Raw genomic sequence first — 19,401 nt, forward strand, 5'->3', positions numbered from 1 at the left:
AATGTCGTTGAGCCGGGTACAGACCGTGCGAGTGGCGCAGGACGTGTCCTGCCCACTCCAAGGATTGCAGGAATCCATTCTGTACGCATTGACTCCTCCTCTTACACCAGTTCCTCAGAATCATCGCTGCAGGAGCCGTCACAGTCCACCTCCACATGGACCCGTGATGAACGTTAACCTGTTACGACCGACATGAGCACAGCCGTGGCCAAACGTCAACAGGCCGTCTTGAAATTAATTTATTTGGGGAATCGAAGCCACACAGCGCAGGAGCTCTGGAATGCCATCAAGCAGGAGAGCGATGGTAGTGTGTGATAATGGCCGAAATCTGGTGGCAGCTCTGGGCCTCGGCAACCTCACTCACATCCCATGTCTGGCACATGTGCTCAATTTGGTTGTGCAGAGTTTTTTGAGGGACTATCCGGATCTTGATGCACTGCTGCACAAGGTCCGCCTAGAGTGTGCTCACTTGCGGCGTTCCAGCACGGCAAAAGCGCGCATTGCGGCTCTGCAGCGCCGACACCGCCTGCCGGAACATCGCATCATATGTGACCTACCTACCAGGTGGAATTCCACGTTACATATGTTGGAGCGGTTGTGTGAGCAGCAGCAAGCTGTAATGGAGTATCAGCTGCTTCAGGCGCAAAGAAGTCACACTCAGCGCCGTACAGACTTCACAACCACAGAGTGGGCCACTATGAATGACGTCTGCCAGGTTTTGCGTCCCTTTGATTATTCCACGCGGATGGCGAGTGCAGATGATGCACTAGTCAGCATGACTGTCCCCCTTATCTGCCTGCTTGAAAAATCACTGCAAGCGCTAAGGGATGATGTTGTGGAAGAGGTGGAGGATGAGGATTCAGCATTTCCATCATCTTCTGGACAGTCAGCGCCACGTGGTTCCTCACAAACGCGTAGGCAGGGGACAGTTTGTGAGGAGGATGAGGAGGAGTCAATGGAGGAGGAAGACATCCGTCCAGAGGAGGGAGTTACACAATTGTCCAGTACTCAGTGTGTACAGCGAGGGTGGGGTGATGACGAGCGGGCAGAGATCACGCCTCCAGCAGGGGACAGCGTTTCTTGGGCAGTTGGCAGTCTGCAGCACATGGTGGATTACATGCTGCAGTGCCTGAGAAACGACCGCCGCATCGCCCACATTCTCAACATGTCTGATTATTGGGTGTTCACCCTCCTCGATCCTCACTACCGGGACAACGTAGAAAGCCTCATCACACCGTTGAACCGGGAGCGAAAGATGCGGGAGTACCAAGACACACTGGTGAATTCCATCATCTTCTCCATTCCAACTGAGAGAAGTGCTGCTAGTGCATTCCAAAGCAGCTCAGTGCGTCCAGGCAGTGGTGGAGGCTCTGCACAAAGAGGGAGCAGAAGCAGTGCCTCTGCCCAAGGCAAGACCAGTATGGCCCAACTGTGGCACAGTTTTCTGTGCCCGCCACAAAAGTCTACACCATCACAGACGGCTCCAGTCAGCAGGAGGCAACGGTTCTGTCAGATGGTGACAGACTACATGTCTTGCCCTCTTGCTGTACTCCCAGACGGCTCTTCACCTTTCAAGTTTTGGGTCTCAAAGCTGGATACATGGCCAGAGCTAAGCCAGTATGCATTGGAGGTGCTGTCTTGCCCTGCGGCCAGTGTATTGTCGGAACGTGTCTTTAGTGCTGCAGGTGGTGTACTAACTGACCGTCGCATTCGACTATCCTCCGATAACGTTGACCGGCTTACTTTCCTGAAAATGAACAAGGCCTGGATCTCGCAGGAATTTGCCACTCCTCTTCCTGATTAAATAATTAGGTGACTGTCTACAGTATCCAGGTCTCCTGTTGTGTTCATCTTTCTACCACCTGAACTTTAATTCCTGGGCTCCAACACCGCCAGTTGAGGCTCAGAAGTGCCGTCTGCACAGTCAAAACATACGACCCAGTGTTATTGGGTTTCAGTAACGTCAGCTGATCCCCAGCTGTGTAGCCGGCAATGTGTCCTGCGACCGCCACGCTGACACAACAACTGAAATGTAAGGGAACCTGTCCCCCCCCCACCAAGGCGTTTGTTACTGAAAGAGCCACCTTGTGCAGCAGTAATGCTGCACAAGGAAAAGGTAGCTATTTTTGTTTAGCTCCTTGCACACGCAGAACTTAACACTTATAAAATGTGTCCACTGATACCGTAAAACCGTCCCGGAGGTGGGACTTTCCTTCGTAATATGACGCAGCACAGCCATCATTCCTACCCCCTTGGCGCCGTGCCACGGCTCCTCAGCGTTGTTTGATTCCGTCCCGGAGCCTGCGCTGTTATGTAATCCCTTGGCCAGGCACACTTAGCGCTGCCCGTCTTCTGACATCATTTGGTGTCAGGATGGCTGCGCCTGTGCGGCCGCGCTGGCCGAGAGCCCGCCTCGCAGTGTCTTCTGATTTAATCCCACTGGGGGCCTGAGATCCATGGACATGCGCAGTGCATATCTGAACCTCCACCTCTCACTCATCTCCCTATGGCTTCTTCAGACTGTGCGGTGTCAGCTGGTCCCTAATAGCATGCCACGGCCGTTACACCGCACAGTCTTAAGAAGCCGTAGGGAGGGGAGTGAGAGGCGAGGATATGCACTGCGCATGGCCACGGATCCCAGGCCCGCGGTGGGATTACATTAGACGACACTGCGAGGCGGGCTCTCGGCCAGCGCGGCCGCACAGGCTCAGCCAGCCTGACACCAAATGATGTCAGAAGATGGGCAGCGCTAAGTGTGCCTGGCCAAGGGATAACATAACAGCGCATGCTCCGGGACGGAATCAAACAATGCTGAGGAGCCGGGGAACGGCGCCAAGGAGGTAGGAATGACGGCTGTGCTGCATCATATTACGAAGGAAAGTCCCACCTCCGGGACGGTCTCACGGTATCAGGGGACACATTTTATAAGTGTTTAGTTCTGTGTTTGCAAGGAGCATCATGAAAAGAGCCACCTTTTCCTTTTGCATCTTTTTTGCTGCACAAGCTGGCTCTTTCAGCTACAAACGCCTTGGGGGGGGGGTTAAAGGTTCCCTTTCGACTTTCCCCAATCAGGCTTCGGCCTACATTGTGTTCCTCTGCTTCTCCTGCTGTCCCTGGGCTCCAACACCGCTAGTTGTTGCCTGGTAGTGCTGTACGCACAGTTAACAGTCGCTCCTCTGTTATTGGGGTTCAGTAAAGTCAGCTGTTCCCCTGCTGTGTGTGTGGCAATCCCTCCTATCTCCTCCACCTCCACCTCCCCCTCCTGTCCCTGGGCTCCAACACCGCTAGTTGTTGCCTGGTAGTGCTGTACGCACAGTCCCAACAGTCCCTCCTCTGTTATTGGGGTTCAGTAAAGTCAGCTGTTCCCCAGCTGTGTGTGTGGCAATCCCTCCTATCTCCTCCACCTCCCCCTCCTGTCCCTGGGCTCCAACACCGCTAGTTGTTGCCTGGTAGTGCTGTACGCACAGTCCCAACAGTCGCTCCTCTGTTATTGGGGTTCAGTAAAGTCAGCTGTTCCCCTGCTGTGTGTGTGGCAATCCCTCCTATCTCCTCCACCTCCACCTCCCCCTCCTGTCCCTGGGCTCCAACACCGCTAGTTGTTGCCTGGTAGTGCTGTACGCACAGTCCCAACAGTCCCTCCTCTGTTATTGGGGTTCAGTAAAGTCAGCTGTTCCCCAGCTGTGTGTGTGGCAATCCCTCCTATCTCCTCCACCTCCTCCTCCTCCTGTCCCTGGGCTCCAACACCGCTAGTTGTTGCCTGGTAGTGCTGTACGCACAGTCCCAACAGTCCCTCCTCTGTTATTGGGGTTCAGTAACGTCAGCTGTTCCCCTGCTGTGTGTGTGGCAATCCCTCCTATCTCCTCCACCTCCTCCTCCTGTCCCTGGGCTCCAACACCGCTAGTTGCCGTCCAGAAGTGCTGTCCGCACAGTCCCAACAGTCCCTCCTCTGTTATTGGGGTTCAGTAACGTCTGCTGTTCCCCAGCTGTGTGTGTGGCAATCCCTCCTATCTCCTCCACCTCCACCTCCCCCTCCTGTCCCTGGGCTCCAACACCGCTCGTTGTTGCCTGGTAGTGCTGTACGCACAGTCCCAACAGTCCCTCCTCTGTTATTGGGGTTCAGTAACGTCAGCTGTTCCCCTGCTGTGTGTGTGGCAATCGCTCCTATCTCCTCCACCTCCTCCTCCTCCTCCTCCTGTCCCTGGGCTCCAACACCGCTAGTTGCCGTCCAGAAGTGCTGTCTGCACAGTCCCAACAGTCCCTCCTCTGTTATTGGGGTTCAGTAAAGTCAGCTGTTCCCCAGCTGTGTGTGTGGCAATCCCTCCTAGTGCTGTACGCACAGTCCCAACAGTCCCTCCTCTGTTATTGGGGTTCAGTAAAGTCAGCTGTTCCCCAGCTGTGTGTGTGGCAATCCCTCCTATCTCCTCCACCTCCTCCTCCTCCTGTCCCTGGGCTCCAACACCGCTAGTTGTTGCCTGGTAGTGCTGTACGCACAGTCCCAACAGTCCCTCCTCTGTTATTGGGGTTCAGTAATGTCAGCTGTTCCCCTGCTGTGTGTGTGGCAATCCCTCCTATCTCCTCCACCTCCTCCTCCTCCTCCTGTCCCTGGGCTCCAACACCGCTAGTTGCCGTCCAGAAGTGCTGTCTGCACAGTCCCAACAGTCTTTCCTCTGTTATTGGGGTTCAGTAACGTCTGCTGCTCCCCAGCTGTGTGTGTGGCAATCCCTCCTATCTCCTCCACCTCCTCCTCCTCCACCTGTCCCTGGGCTCCAACACCGCTAGTTGCCATCCAGAAGTGCTGTCCGCACAGTCCCAACAGTCCCTCCTCTGTTATTGGGGTTCAGTAACGTCAGCTGTTCCCCTGCTGTGTGTGTGGCAATCCCTCCTATCTCCTCCACCTCCACCTCCTCCTCCTGTCCCTGGGCTCCAACACCGCTAGTTGCCGTCCAGAAGTGCTGTCTGCACAGTCCCAACAGTCTTTCCTCTGTTATTGGGGTTCAGTAACGTCTGCTGCTCCCCAGCTGTGTGTGTGGCAATCCCTCCTATCTCCTCCACCTCCTCCTCCTCCACCTGTCCCTGGGCTCCAACACCGCTAGTTGCCGTCCAGAAGTGCTGTCTGCACAGTCCCAACAGTCTTTCCTCTGTTATTGGGGTTCAGTAACGTCTGCTGCTCCCCAGCTGTGTGTGTGGCAATCCCTCCTATCTCCTCCACCTCCTCCTCCTCCACCTGTCCCTGGGCTCCAACACCGCTAGTTGCCATCCAGAAGTGCTGTCCGCACAGTCCCAACAGTCCCTCCTCTGTTATTGGGGTTCAGTAACGTCAGCTGTTCCCCTGCTGTGTGTGTGGCAATCCCTCCTATCTCCTCCACCTCCACCTCCTCCTCCTGTCCCTGGGCTCCAACACCGCTAGTTGCCGTCCAGAAGTGCTGTCCGCACAGAGCCAAACACCTCGCCAATGTGTTAATGGGGTTCAGCACCGCCAGCTGTTCCCCTGCTGTGTATACGGCAACGTGTACTGCGACCGCCACGCAGGCACAACAAGTTAAATTTAAGGGAACCTGTCCCCCCCCCAGGCGTTTGTTACTGAAGGAGCCACCTTGTGCAGCAGTAATGATGCAAAGGGAAAAAGTGCCTCTTTTCGTGGTGCTCCTTGCACATGCTGAACCTAACACTTATGAAAAGTGTCCCCTCCTACCGTGATACCGTCCGGTAGGTGGAACTTTCCTTTGTGATGTGACGCAGCACAGCCGTCATTCTTACCCCCTTGGCGCCGTGCGCCGCCTCCTCAGCGTTGTTTGAATCAGTCCCGGAGCCTGCGCTGTTAGGTTAGCCCTTGGCCATGCACACATTTTGCGCTGCCCGTCTTCTGACATCATTTGGTGTCAGGCTGGCTGCGCCTGTGCGGCCGCGCTGGACGAGATCCCGCCTCGTACTGTCTTCTGATTTAATCCCACTGGGGGCCTGAGATCCATGGACATGCGCAGTGCATATCTGAACCTCCACCTCTCACTCATCTCCCTATGGCTTCTTCAGACTGTGCGGTGTCAGCTGGTCCCTAATAACATGCCACGGCCGTGACACCGCACAGTCTGAAGAAGCCGTAGGGAGGGGAGTGAGAGGTGAGGATATGCACTGCGCATGGCCACGGATCCCAGGCCCGCGGTGGGATTACATTAGACGACACTGCGAGGCGGGATCTCGGCCAGCGCAGCCGCACAGGCGCAGCCAGTCTGACACCAAATGATGTCAGAAGACGGGCAGCGCAAAATGTGTGCATGGCCAAGGGCTAACCTAACAGCGCAGGCTCCGGGACTGATTCAAACAACGCTGAGGAGGCGGCGCACGGCGCCATGGGGGTAAGAATGACGGCTGTGCTGCGTCACATCACAAAGGAAAGTTCCACCAACCGGACGGTATCACGGTAGGAGGGGACACTTTTCATAAGTGTTAGGTTCAGCATGTGCAAGGACCATAATTAAAAGAGCTAAGTTTAACTTTTCCAGCATTAGCGCTGTACACGATGGCTCTTTCAGCTACAAACGCCTGGGGGGGGTTAAAGTTTCCCTTTCAACTTGCTCCAGTGCAGGCTTCGGCCTACACTCTGCTCCCTCTCCTCCTCCTGCTGACCCTGGGCTCTAACACCGCCAGTTGGGGCCCAGATGTGCTAGCTGCACAGAGCCAAACACCAGCCAATGTGTCAGTGGGGTTCAGCACCGCCAGCTGTTCCCCTGCTGTGTAGCCGGCATCGTGTCCTGCAACAGCCACGCAGACACAAGAACTGAAATTGAAGGAAACCTGTCCCCCCTCCCCCAGGTGTTTTTACGTTTTACAGCCACCTTGTACGACAGTAATGCTGCATGTGTGCAAGGTGGCTCAGAAACTTATTCTCCTTGCCCATGTTGAACTGAACACGTCTAAAATGAGTCCTCTGCGACCATTAAAACATCCCTCAGGTGTGATTTTCCTTTGTATTGACACGCAACAAGCTCCTTGGTAGCGCTGCCCGTCTTCTGGCATCATTGTTTGGCTGCCTGCGCCTCTGTGCCCGCCTTGCCCCACACAACGCCCCTTGGTGTCTTATTTATTGGGACTGCGAAGGTGTGATTGATGGGCATGAACGGTGCATTTCTTCGCCTGTCCCTCATCTCCTTCCGCCTTCTTCGGACTGTGCGTCTTCATGGCCGTGGCATGCGATAAGGGATCAGCTGACGCCGCATAGTCTGAAGCGGGTGTAAGAACCCAAGCGAGAGGCGAACATATGTACTGCGCCAGGCCATGAATCCCAGCCCCGCAGTGTTTTAACAATGTTAAGACACTGGGGGGCTGGGATTCATGGTCATCGCAAACCGCAACGGCCGACATAACATGATGTCAGAGGATGGGCAGCGCTAACAGCGCAAGGCCAAGGGATAACACAAAAGCGCAGACTCCTGTGCAACAAATAACGATGCTCAGGAGGCCGCGCAAAGCACCAAGGTGGCATTTTTGCCAGCTGTACTGCGTCTCTTTACGAAGGGAACTCACGCCTCAAAATCAGTTTGACTGTGTAAGGGCCAAAATGTTATACGTGTTCCTTTCAGCGTGTGCAAGGAGCAAAATTAAAAGAGCAACCTTTACCTTGTGCAGCATTACTGCTGCATAAGCTGTGGCTCTTCGAGTTTGTAACCCCTGAGGGGGGGTTAAAGGTTACCTTTGAAATTGGTTCAATTAGACTTCGGCCGACACTCTGCTCCCCCTGCACCGCCAGTTGGGGCCCGGTACTGCTAGCTGCACAGAGAAAAACACCAGCCAATGTGTCAGTGGGGTTCAGCACCGCCAGCTGTTCCCCTGCTGTGCAGCCGGCAACGTGTCCTGCAACTGCCACGCAGGCACAACAGACCCAAAGCTGCCGCCAGTGCAGGCTTCGGCCTACACTCTGCTCCCTCTCCTCCTCCTGCTGACCCTGGGCTCTAACACCGCCAGTTGGGGCCCAGTACTGCTAGCTGCACAGAGAAAAACACCAGCCAATGTGTCAGTGGGGTTCAGCACCGCCAGCTGTTCCCCTGCTGTGTAGCCGGCATCGTGTCCTGCAAAAGCCACGCAGACACAAGAACTGAAATTGAAGGGAACCTGTCCCCCCTCCCCCAGGCGTTTGTACGTTTTACAGCCACCTTGTACAGCGGTAATGCTGCATGTGTGCAAGGTGGCTCATAAACGTATTCTCCCCGCACATGTGGAACTGAAAACACGTCAAAAATGTGTCCTCTGTGTGACCATTTAACCGTCCCGGAGGTGTGACTTTCCTTTGTAATGACACGCTGCAACCCCCTTGGTAGCGCTGCCCGTCTTCTGGCATCATTGTTTGGCTGCCTGCGCCTCTGCGGCCGCCCTGACCCACACAACGCCCCTCGGTGTCTTATTTATTGGGACTGCGAGGGTGTGATTGATGGGCATGAGCAGTGCATCAGTTCGCCTGTCCCTCATCTCCTTCCGCCTTCTTCAGACTGTGCGGCTTCATGGCCGTGGCATGCGATAAGGGATCAGCTGACGCCGCACAGTCTGAAGCAGGTGTAAGGACCCGAGTGTGAGAGGCGAACATATGTGCTGCGCCAGGCCATGAATCCCAGCCCCGCAGTGTTTTAACAATGTTAAGACACTGCGGGGCTGGGATTCATGGTCATCGCGAACCGCACCGGCCGACATTAAATTATGTCAGAAGATGGGCAGCGCTAGGCCAGGGGATAACACGACAGCGCAGACTCCTGTACAGCAAATAACAACGCTCAGGAGGCTGCACCCAGCACCAAGGTGGGATTCTTGACATCTGTGCTGCGTCTCATTACAGTGCTCCAAGATTATTATAAACATGTTGTTGGATCATGATAGACAGCTTTTTAATTCTACCAAGTCTAACATAAAAGAATTGGAAAGTAAATTGGTGTCTTTTGACGAGGTATCATTGGTAATTCCCTTCAAATCCAAGCTGAAAGATACGCTTGATAAATTTGAAAAAGAAGTTACAGACCGTAAACAAAAAAAGTTCACAAGGGATCGTTCTGATTTTGATAACCAGAGGGCCTTCCGCTGGAGACACTCGGGCAATTCACGCCCAATTTTACAATTTTCTAATCGCCAGGTCCCTGCCTCCTCAGAGACTACACTTGATGCTACTAGCTCAAGCGATTTTTTATCATCAGGAGGCAGCGACCTCGACGGCAGACTAGACGTGGACGCAAACGCAAGAAGACTCAGAAAACGTCCAACCAATCGGCAGGGCCCCCTGTCGCCATATCGACGCAATTACAGGAACAGACGTCGATGACTTTGTCCCATGGGCCTCATTTGGATATGGGATCCACACAGGTACCTTCATCTGCCTTACAAATAATTAATTTATCTGACTATGTTCTTTCACCAGCAGAACATTCGGTGTTGCAGAGGGGATTGTCCTTTTCTCCCACCCGGACCACAGATAAATTCGATCTTATCAAGGACCTCTACTTGTTTTGTAGGAAATTAGTGCTGCAGGTGATTCATCAACGACCAGAAATTATCCAAACTCCATCGATTGTGGATCAGCAGGTGCTTCAGGATCTTCTTGATCTGTTGGAAGACAACACGATGCCAGCAGGTAGGAAACCTTTTCCATTTAGGAATAAGTCCTCCACTGCGCCGTCCTTTTCAATGGTTCCTGCGGTGAAATTCTTTTTTGAGGCTACCAAAAGGGATATTCTACAATTATCTGCGTCTGTTGGTAACATCCACAACCTCTCCCCATTGGAAAGGCAGGCACTGGTTTCCTTGAAAAACAATCACTCTTTTATCATCAGAGAGGCTGATAAGGGTGGGAATGTGGTACTTTGGCCCACCCACCTTTATCTAGATGAGGCAAAAAGACAGCTTAGTAATTCTAACTTTTATGTTAGATTACCTTCGGATCCAACGGAAATTTTTGCACAGAGACTACAAAAATTAATCAGTCAGGCTGTAAGCATGGGTACTATTTCCTCAAGTGAGAAAAAGTTCATGTGGGTTGAGCATCCCATCATCCCCACATTTTACTTGTTACCAAAGGTACACAAAAACGCCTGTACACCACCTGGCAGGCCTATTGTGTCAAGCATTGGCAGCATTTGTGAACGGGTTTGCACCTATATTGATTTCTTTATACAACCTATAGCGTCTTCTTTACCATCATTTATTAAGGACTCGGCTGATTTTATTCGTGTCTGTCGTGACATTACCCTCACAGGACAGGAGTTATTAATAACATGCGATGTTGAATCGCTATATTCGAATATAAATCATGTTCACGGCATTAAAGCTTTGTCCTTTTTTCTAGATCGACTCAATGGTACAAACCGTTTTCATGACTCTTTTATTTTGGATTTATTGAACTTTGTCCTACGTCATAATTATTTTTTATTTGACAGGACTTATTACAAACAAGTATCAGGCGTGGCCATGGGCGCACGATGTGCGCCAGCCTTTGCCAATATTTTTCTTGGATGGTGGGAAGAAACGATCGTTTTCTGTTCACAGATGTTTCATGAACATGTCAAACACTGGCATCGTTTCATAGACGATGTCTTTTTCATATGGACGGGTACTGAAAATTTTTGTTTACAATTTCTTAGGGAACTTAATAATAACTCATTAAACATCTTCCTCACTCACTCTTGTTCCCCCGACTCAGCAGTGTTTCTTGATCTTCGGATTTCCAAGGAGGAAAACAGATTGGTGACAGACTTATTTCGTAAGCCTACGGCTACCAACAGCCTACTCCAATATCAGAGTTTCCACCCCCAGCATACCCGGATGGGTATTCCTACAGGACAGTTTCTTCGTGTCCGCCGGAACTGCACCTCTGATGAAAGTTTTAGGGAACAATCCAGGGACCTGACTCTGAGGTTTCAGCAGCGAGGATATCCTCGAAAGGTGATCTCCAAAGCTTTCCAGCGAGCCCGATCATCGGACCAGGCCTCCTTGTTGGTATCACGTCCCCGATTGCAGGACTCTTCAGTCAGATTCATCACGGAGTACAGTACAAACTGGAACCAGGTGAGGCACATTTTGACAAAAAATTGGGATATTCTGACTTCAGATCCCCAAACTGTTGCCTGTGTTAGTTCCAGACCCTTGATGACCGCTAAGAGAGCTTCTAACTTACGTGACATACTTACTAGAAGTCACTTTTCACGTCCTGCTGTTGGTTTAAATCGTGGCATTCGACTGAGAGGTTCTTTCCCCTGTGGAGATTGCACTTTTTGCCCCTATATGCCACCTACCAGGGACCTTTTTCATAATCCCTCAGACAATTCTGATCACAGACTTTGTCAATATATTAATTGTAAGACCAGTTTTGTTATTTACGCTATTATTTGCCCATGTCACAAGGTTTACATTGGTCAGACGTCGCAGGAATTGAGAAAACGAGCTCAAAAACATCTATCCACAATTCATTTAGCTCATTCTGACCATAAGAAGGGTAAGGTTTTAACCCCGGTAGCAGCTCATTATCTTAGAGTACATGGAGGAAAGTCTATTAACACCCAATTTTTTGGTCTGCAGAGGATTCTGTTTAATGAGAGAGGTGGTGATCGGCACAGATGGTTACTGCAACATGAGGCTCGCTGGATCTTTCGTTTAAAGTCTATTTCACCCTCCGGCTTGAATGAGGAACTCCTTTATACTGGCTTTTTGGGATAACTGGGTTTGGTGGAGCCATCATTCTGGAATTCAACATGCGGCCAATGCTATCATGCAAGCCAGCGTCTGGGACTCCCTGGATGGACCTTATTGGTACTGTCCTTGATTCGATAATATTAATGATTTCACGACATCTATATATATATTTTTGATCCGGCTTGATGGAAGAAACTTTTGGCCATGAACATTGATCAGAGCTTCGTAATGATCATTACTCTCATGGAACTTCATATTGACTGGGTACCTGTGTGTTTCTCCATTAAAGGCCTTTTGTAACAAGGGTTGATGCCCTACCATATGTTGAGACTATCGCAGAAGAATTCTGGACTTTGAACATTCTTTTCCCTGCTGGATGATCTATATATACATGTGTACATATTTATCTACACGTTTTTCCGTTTATTTATATATATATATTTTTCTATGGGTATATTTGTTGGTATTTGGTTAGAAATTGTAATTTATATATATATTATTTCTTTAATTTTCTTTATTTTCATTATTTCATTCAAATTATATATTCATATGATGTGTGTATTATATATTCATATTGCTACTCCTTGTACAGGTGCCTGGTTTCTATATGCATGTGTATATATGCATGTATACATATGTGTGTATGTATATATTTATATATGTATCCTCCGCCCATCCATTCGTGGCCCCCCTTGCTTTAATATTCATTATTCCTCTTCCCTAACTAACATACTCCACCCGGTCTAAACCGGTACTGTCTGCTGTTTTATTCTTTTGTGCGGCCGCACAATATATTTCTTTTATTTTATTTACTTTTTTCTCCTTTCCCTTTTGTTTTTGGTCGCTTCACGCCTGCGCAGTCATCCTCTTTTCTGCAGGCACACTCATTGGTTCAGGCGGCTATGTTCCACTTTGTCTATCTGACCATGCGCACTGTATCTTGGTGTTTACAGATCATTGCGCCTGCGCCTCCCTTCCTCCTCCATTTCCGGTCAGTCACCTGGATGCCACACACCGGTACAATATTGGGTCATTACGACCGCTACATATAGCGGTTATTATCATCAGGAGAGTCACCTTTCCCTGACGAAGCCGCATAGCGCGGCGATACGCGTGGGATTCTCCCGCACCTTCCTCCTTATTGCCCGCAGAGCCGTTAGCATTGGGGTTTTCTTTTATGGCAGCCGTCAGACATGGTACTACTTTGGCTCCTCTCTTTCTGCTGGGAGCCGGTTACTGTCTTTGATTGTGCCCTTGGCTGCATTACTTGCTTTGCCACACTGATTATACATGTACATTTTTTTCATCATAACCGTTATCGGTATACATATTTATAGTGGCTTATTCTCATGTGCCCCATTGCTATCATTCTACACATCACCTATTTCCTCATTTATTTTTGCATACTTTGGGGTTATCTATTTATGGTGTGTTTTATTGTGGGGACGCCCACTGTTCATAGGCATCTGTGGTGCTTTATTTATACGATATATCTACGTGTAGCCTTCTTATAGTTATATTATTACCTATGCACTTATATATAAAACAGTAGTATTCTTTTGTCATCTTAGGCTGTGATTTTTTTGTCATATATTGAGGAGGTTGATGTGTTTGTTGTTTGATCCTTATGGTATGGTTTTAATGTTTTTTTATCTGGTATGCTTTTTTCTTATCAATAAAAGTTTTTGACATATTTGATATATAGGTGTGCACACATTTATGCAGCGTCTTTTCCTTTTTTTTTTTGTTCAGTATCATATTCCCCATGCATTGTGTGGCTCCCTAGGTGTTATATATACTCAATTGTTGTGCTCCCGACATACTTTACATGGTTCATTACGAAGGGAACTCGCGCCTCCAACACAGTTTGACTGTATAAAGGGCTAAATGTTATACGTGTTTCATTCAGCGTGTGCAAGGAGAAAAATTAAAAGAGCAACCTTTGACTTGTGCAGCACTACTGCTGCATAAGCTGTGGCTCTTCGAGTTTGTAACCCCTGAGGGGGGGTTAAAGGTTACCTTTGAAATTGGTTCAATTAGGCTTCGGCCTACACTCTGCTCCCCCTGCAGAGCCCGGGCTCCAACACCGCCAGTTGGGGCCCGGTACTGCTAGCTGCACAGAGAAAAACACCAGCCAATGTGTCAGTGGGGTTCAGCACCGCCAGCTGTTCCCCTGCTGTGCAGCCGGCAACGTGTCCTGCAACAGCCACGCAGGCACAACAGACCCAAAGCTGCCGCCAGTGCAGGCTTCGGCCTACACTCTGCTCCCTCTCCTCCTCCTGCTGACCCTGGGCTCTAACACCGCCAGTTGGGGCCCGGTACTGCTAGCTGCACAGAGAAAAACACCAGCCAATGTGTCAGTGGGGTTCAGCACCGCCAGCTGTTCCCCTGCTGTGTAGCCGGCATCGTGTCCTGCAAAAGCCACGCAGACACAAGAACTGAAATTGAAGGGAACCTGTCCCCCCTCCCCCAGGCGTTTGTACGTTTTACAGCCACCTTGTACAGCGGTAATGCTGCATGTGTGCAAGGTGGCTCATAAACGTATTCTCCCCGCACATGTGGAACTGAAAACACGTCAAAAATGTGTCCTCTGTGTGACCATTTTACCGTCCCGGAGGTGTGACTTTCCTTTGTAATGACACGCTGCAACCCCTTGGTAGCGCTGCCCGTCTTCTGGCATCATTGTTTGGCTGCCTGCGCCTCTGCGGCCGCCCTGACCCACACAACGCCCCTCGGTGTCTTATTTATTGGGACTGCGAGGGTGTGATTGATGGGCATGAGCAGTGCATCAGTTCGCCTGTCCCTCATCTCTTTCCGCCTTCTTCAGACTGTGCGGCTTCATGGCCGTGGCATGCGATAAGGGATCAGCTGACGCCGCACAGTCTGAAGCGGGTGTAAGGACCCGAGTGTGAGAGGCGAACATATGTGCTGCGCCAGGCCATGAATCCCAGCCCCGCAGTGTTTTAACAATGTTAAGACACTGCGGGGCTGGGATTCGTGGTCATCGCGAACCGCACCGGCCGACATTAAATGATGTCAGAAGATGGGCAGCGCTAACAGCGCTAGGCCAGGGGATAACACGACAGCGCAGACTCCTGTACAGCAAATAACAACGCTCAGGAGGCTGCACCCAGCACCAAGGTGGGATTCTTGACATCTGTGCTGCGTCTCATTACGAAGGGAACTCGCGCCTCCAACACAGTTTGACTGTATAAAGGGCTAAATGTTATACGTGTTTCAATCAGCATGTGCAAGGAGAAAAATTAAAAGAGCAACCTTTGACTTGTGCAGCACTACTGCTGCATAAGCTGTGGCTCTTCGAGTTTGTAACCCCTGAGGGGGGGTTAAAGGTTACCTTTGAAATTGGTTCAATTAGGCTTCGGCCTACACTCTGCTCCCCCTGCAGAGCCCGGGCTCCAACACCGCCAGTTGGGGCCCGGTACTGCTAGCTGCACAGAGAAAAACACCAGCCAATGTGTCAGTGGGGTTCAGCACCGCCAGCTGTTCCCCTGCTGTGCAGCCGGCAACGTGTCCTGCAACTGCCACGCAGGCACAACAGACCCAAAGCTGCCGCCAGTGCAGGCTTCGGCCTACACTCTGCTCCCTCTCCTCCTCCTGCTGACCCTGGGCTCTAACACCGCCAGTTGGGGCTCTAGGAAGACAAGCTTGAATAGGTCCCCATCCTGGTTCCAGCACCGTCAGCTGGTTCCGGGCAGAGCCTTTGGCTTAGGTGCCTCCCTCTGGGTATCCGAGTTCCACCAACGTCAGGTGGTCCTTGGTAGTGCTTTCAGGCATGGGTACCTCCTGCTTAGTAACCGGGTTCCAGTAACGTCAGCTGGTCCTCGGTCGTTCCATTGGCTCTTGGACCTTCGGCTACCCATCCGGGTTCCAGTACCGTCAGCTGGTTCTCGGCAGTGTCTTTTGCTCTTGTACCTTCTGCTCCCCATCCTGGTTCCAGTACCGTCAGCTGGTTCCGGGCAGAGCCTTTGGCTTAGGTGCCTCCCTCTGGGTATCCGAGTTCCACCAACGTCAGGTGGTCCTTGGTAGTGCTTTCAGGCACGGGTACCTCCTGCTTAGTAACCGGGTTCCAGTAACATCAGCTGGTCCTCGGTAGTTCCATTAGCTCTTGGACCTTCGGCTACCCATCCGGGTTCCAGCACCGTCAGCTGGTTCTCGGCAGTGTCTTTTGCTCTTGCACCTTCTGCTCCCCATCCTGGTTCCAGTACCGTCAGCTGGTTCCGGGCAGAGCCTTTGGCTTAGGTGCCTCCCTCTGGGTATCCGAGTTCCACCAACGTCAGGTGGTCCTTGGTAGTGCTTTCAGGCACGGGTACCTCCTGCTTAGTAACCGGGTTCCAGTAACGTCAGCTGGTCCTCGGTAGTTCCATTGGCTCTTGGACCTTCGGGTAGCCATCCGAGTTCCAGTTCCATCAGCTGTTTCTCGGCATTTTCTCAGCCTTCTTGTACCTTCTGCTACATTTCCAAGTTCAAGAGACTAAACACGATGACCCGGAAGACCACCCCTAAGATGACGACGACACCAGAGACGACAACCACCGTGATGACGACGACCCTGGAGACGATGACCCTGAAGACCACCCCGATGACGACGACCCCGGAGACGACGACCCTGGAGACGACGACGACCTGGAAGACCGAGAAGCAGAAGAACAAGAGGCTGCAGAACAAAGAGCAGAAGAACATTAAGCATAACACTAAATATCAGAGCAAAAGATATTATCTAAATTATAAGCAGAAGAAGACTAAGCAGTGTATGGGGGTGAGTCCGTTCCTCCTCGTGGTGCCCCTGGATAAAGCCTGATGCTGCAGGCCAAACTGAACGCGGACAAATGTAACTGTTTTGTGGCAGAACGGAAGGTGTAATCTTTAAACTTTTATAGATAACAACTACGGGAATGCCTGTCACAAATAAGAATATGATGAAGAAGTAGAATATGAAGAAGATAATAGTAAAATAAAAAGAATATGAACAATGTAACAAAAAAAATAATAGGTAGAAGATGAAGAAGAAGATGAATAAGGTGAAGAAGTTGATGTCAAAGAAGCTGATGATGAGGATAATGAAGAAGAAAGTGTGGGAGAAGTAAAAAAGAAGGTGAAGGGCGTGGAAGTAGTGAAACATCAATATCTGACAAAATAAAAAAAAAATTTACATAGTCAAAATCTTTCTAACGCCGAACGTCATAAAAAACAAAACAAAATCCTGCTATTCTATTTGATTGGGCTAAACCTATGTGCCTTCAATGTCTCCGCCACGTCCCCCAATACATCCTACATTATTCTTAGTTGTTTTCCTTCATGTAGAATGAACCTACAAGTTTATAAAGGGTTTATTTTAATTCCGATATTTTCGTCCCTTTGACTTGCATTGGGATCGGGTATCGGTATCGGATTAGATCCGATACTTTGACGGTATCGGCCGATACTTTCCGATACCGATACTTTCCGATATCGGAAGGTATCGCTCAACACTAGTTACTGCTGCCTTCCCTTTGTAGCTAGCATTGGTCAGCGGCGAGCAGGCTTTTCTGGGACTAAGTCCTGCTTTTCTCGCACTGAGCATGCCCACGGTAGGACCTCTCATTGGAGGTCTGGGGTCACACGCTCAGTCCCTGTAGCAGCTCCCATTTGTCCACCAGAAAGGTCCTGAAAGAGCTGCAACTGTAAAAGGTTCACATTGCTGCACGGCCATGAGCTAGTATCAAATGTATTTGGCTTAAGCCAGTGGATACTATACCACTCTTTACTTATGTGGTGTGAGGCTGTAGCTTTGGGACTGTATACTCAGGCAGGAAGCTAGCTTCAGTGAGGGCAATTAGCCTTGGCTTAGCATCTGGTTCCTTCATGTGTGCGGTTAGCACAGAAGAGTTCCAGAGCAAGCACAACCCTTAGTTAGGGCAATAGTTTTGTGTACATCGCGACTCTGTGAGTCAACAGAGATCGCTTCCAGTTCACACTGGGTGAAGCTTAACCCACGTGTGAGCTCAGAGGTTATCCACCGTTACTTTGCAGAAGATTTCTCTGCACGGTGGACCCCGGTCTGCGAACACACCTTGTAGCTACCTATCTATATACGTTCCTCTAGCCCTAACACCATGCAGTTGGTTGACTTGCAATCATTGAAAGGTAAACTATAAATAATCAAACCTATAAAAGAATTTAGAACAGTCTCACCAGACCCATAGGCAATAGATTCTCTGATGTTACAGAAAGAACCTCTTATGGAGCAGTAAACAACAACCCATAGAGGCAATTATCCATGCCAGAATAGAGTTCACTAAGCAAATCCAAGAGAGGGCCACCGCCCAACGCGTTTCATCCTTGAAGGACTTGCTCAGGGGATATAGCAGCCAAGGCAGGAGTGATCCACTATTATTGGCATTATTCAAGAGCCTCCCATATGAAGGATTCCACACAACTGGGTCCTTTTTTATACTTATTTGTAAATTGAAGTACTGCCCACATTGTAAGAACATTGAATTCAGTTCATAGAACATTCAGTTTTTGATGCATATATGGTTGGCTGCCTTGCTGGGAGTTCTGATTTCTATGGGTGTTGTGTTATGATATTTTAATGGTAATATTAAATATTACGTTTTAAGTTCCCTATTGTTATGCAAATTTTCTATTATTTCGAGGGATCAAAAATTTTGCAGTTAACCTGTGTTGCTTATTTATTGTTCTAAAGCCTCTCTAACAAGACATCCAAGAGATCCAGAGATCAAAAGAACCAGAGACTGTTTGCAAAACCACACCTAGGAACACACTACAAGACAGCAGCCAAGACATTGTGGCCCAATCACAAGGGACACAGATTTGACATTCTACAGGATGCCAGCTTAGGGGTCCACAGCCACAGTTGAAAGAATACACATTTGCTCTATTGACCATCACTGAACCCATGTATACGATTGAGAAGGCCAGGATTGGGACCTACCAGTCACCTGGCTTCATGGAGATATTCAGAGTAGCCAGGTTGTGGCCATCCAGTCACCTGGCCTCGTACTTCAATAGACTGTCAGTTTCTAAGCTTTTCAATAACTCCTCTCTGTGCATGCCACAGGTAGGGGTAGTTGGACCTGGAAATTTTGAAGTCACAGCTGCTCTTTTCCCGGTGATTAAGCGGAAGGGTGAGAAAAATTAATTTTGCACCATCTTGGGTGTTTTGCTGGGAGGGTTCTACATGTTATTTGCCTGTTTTGTTGATCAATAAAGTATTGCCACACTGTTTTACCCTCACCCTGCTGTCACAGCGGTGGATACCGCGGCACCACAGGACACAGGCTATGTCCCTACCTTAAGTGGAAATCCTCTTCTCATAACTACATTCATGCTACTGTTACTGATGAAGGCCCCGTGTAGGGACCGAAACATCTTTATCACGCATTGGGATCAATAAATTCTTTTCAGCTCTTCACCGCAAAGTTGAGTGCTGGGTTATGTTTAATTAATCTGGTACAGGGGCATGCTAAAGCTGTCAATACTTTGATAGCTCAGGGTCCAGTCTGGTGCAGGGACGTTCTGAGCTGTCAGTGTTTTGACTGACAGTTCAGCCATCCAATCTGAGACTCTGAGTTGCTGGCTGTCGCTAGGTGTTCATTGTCCTAGGTGATTGTCCAGCTACTTAGCTGAGCTGTTAGTCCCAGATGTCTGCCAGACGTAGCTTCAGCTAAGTATGGTTGATTTTCTCTGTGCCTAGTGTTTTGATTGATTATCTTTCGT

At 49.9% G+C, this 19,401-nt stretch overlaps 1 protein-coding gene across 2 annotated transcripts in view; it reads right to left on the reverse strand.

The window, feature by feature from the left end:
• Positions 1-19,401, reverse strand: part of LOC143805907 (cytochrome P450 2C8-like) — an 86,164-nt gene that overhangs the window by 26,586 nt on the left and 40,177 nt on the right. The window lies entirely within an intron of this gene.

This window comes from Ranitomeya variabilis, chromosome 2, assembly GCF_051348905.1.
Source record: "Ranitomeya variabilis isolate aRanVar5 chromosome 2, aRanVar5.hap1, whole genome shotgun sequence".
Classification (NCBI taxonomy): Eukaryota; Metazoa; Chordata; class Amphibia; order Anura; family Dendrobatidae; genus Ranitomeya; species Ranitomeya variabilis.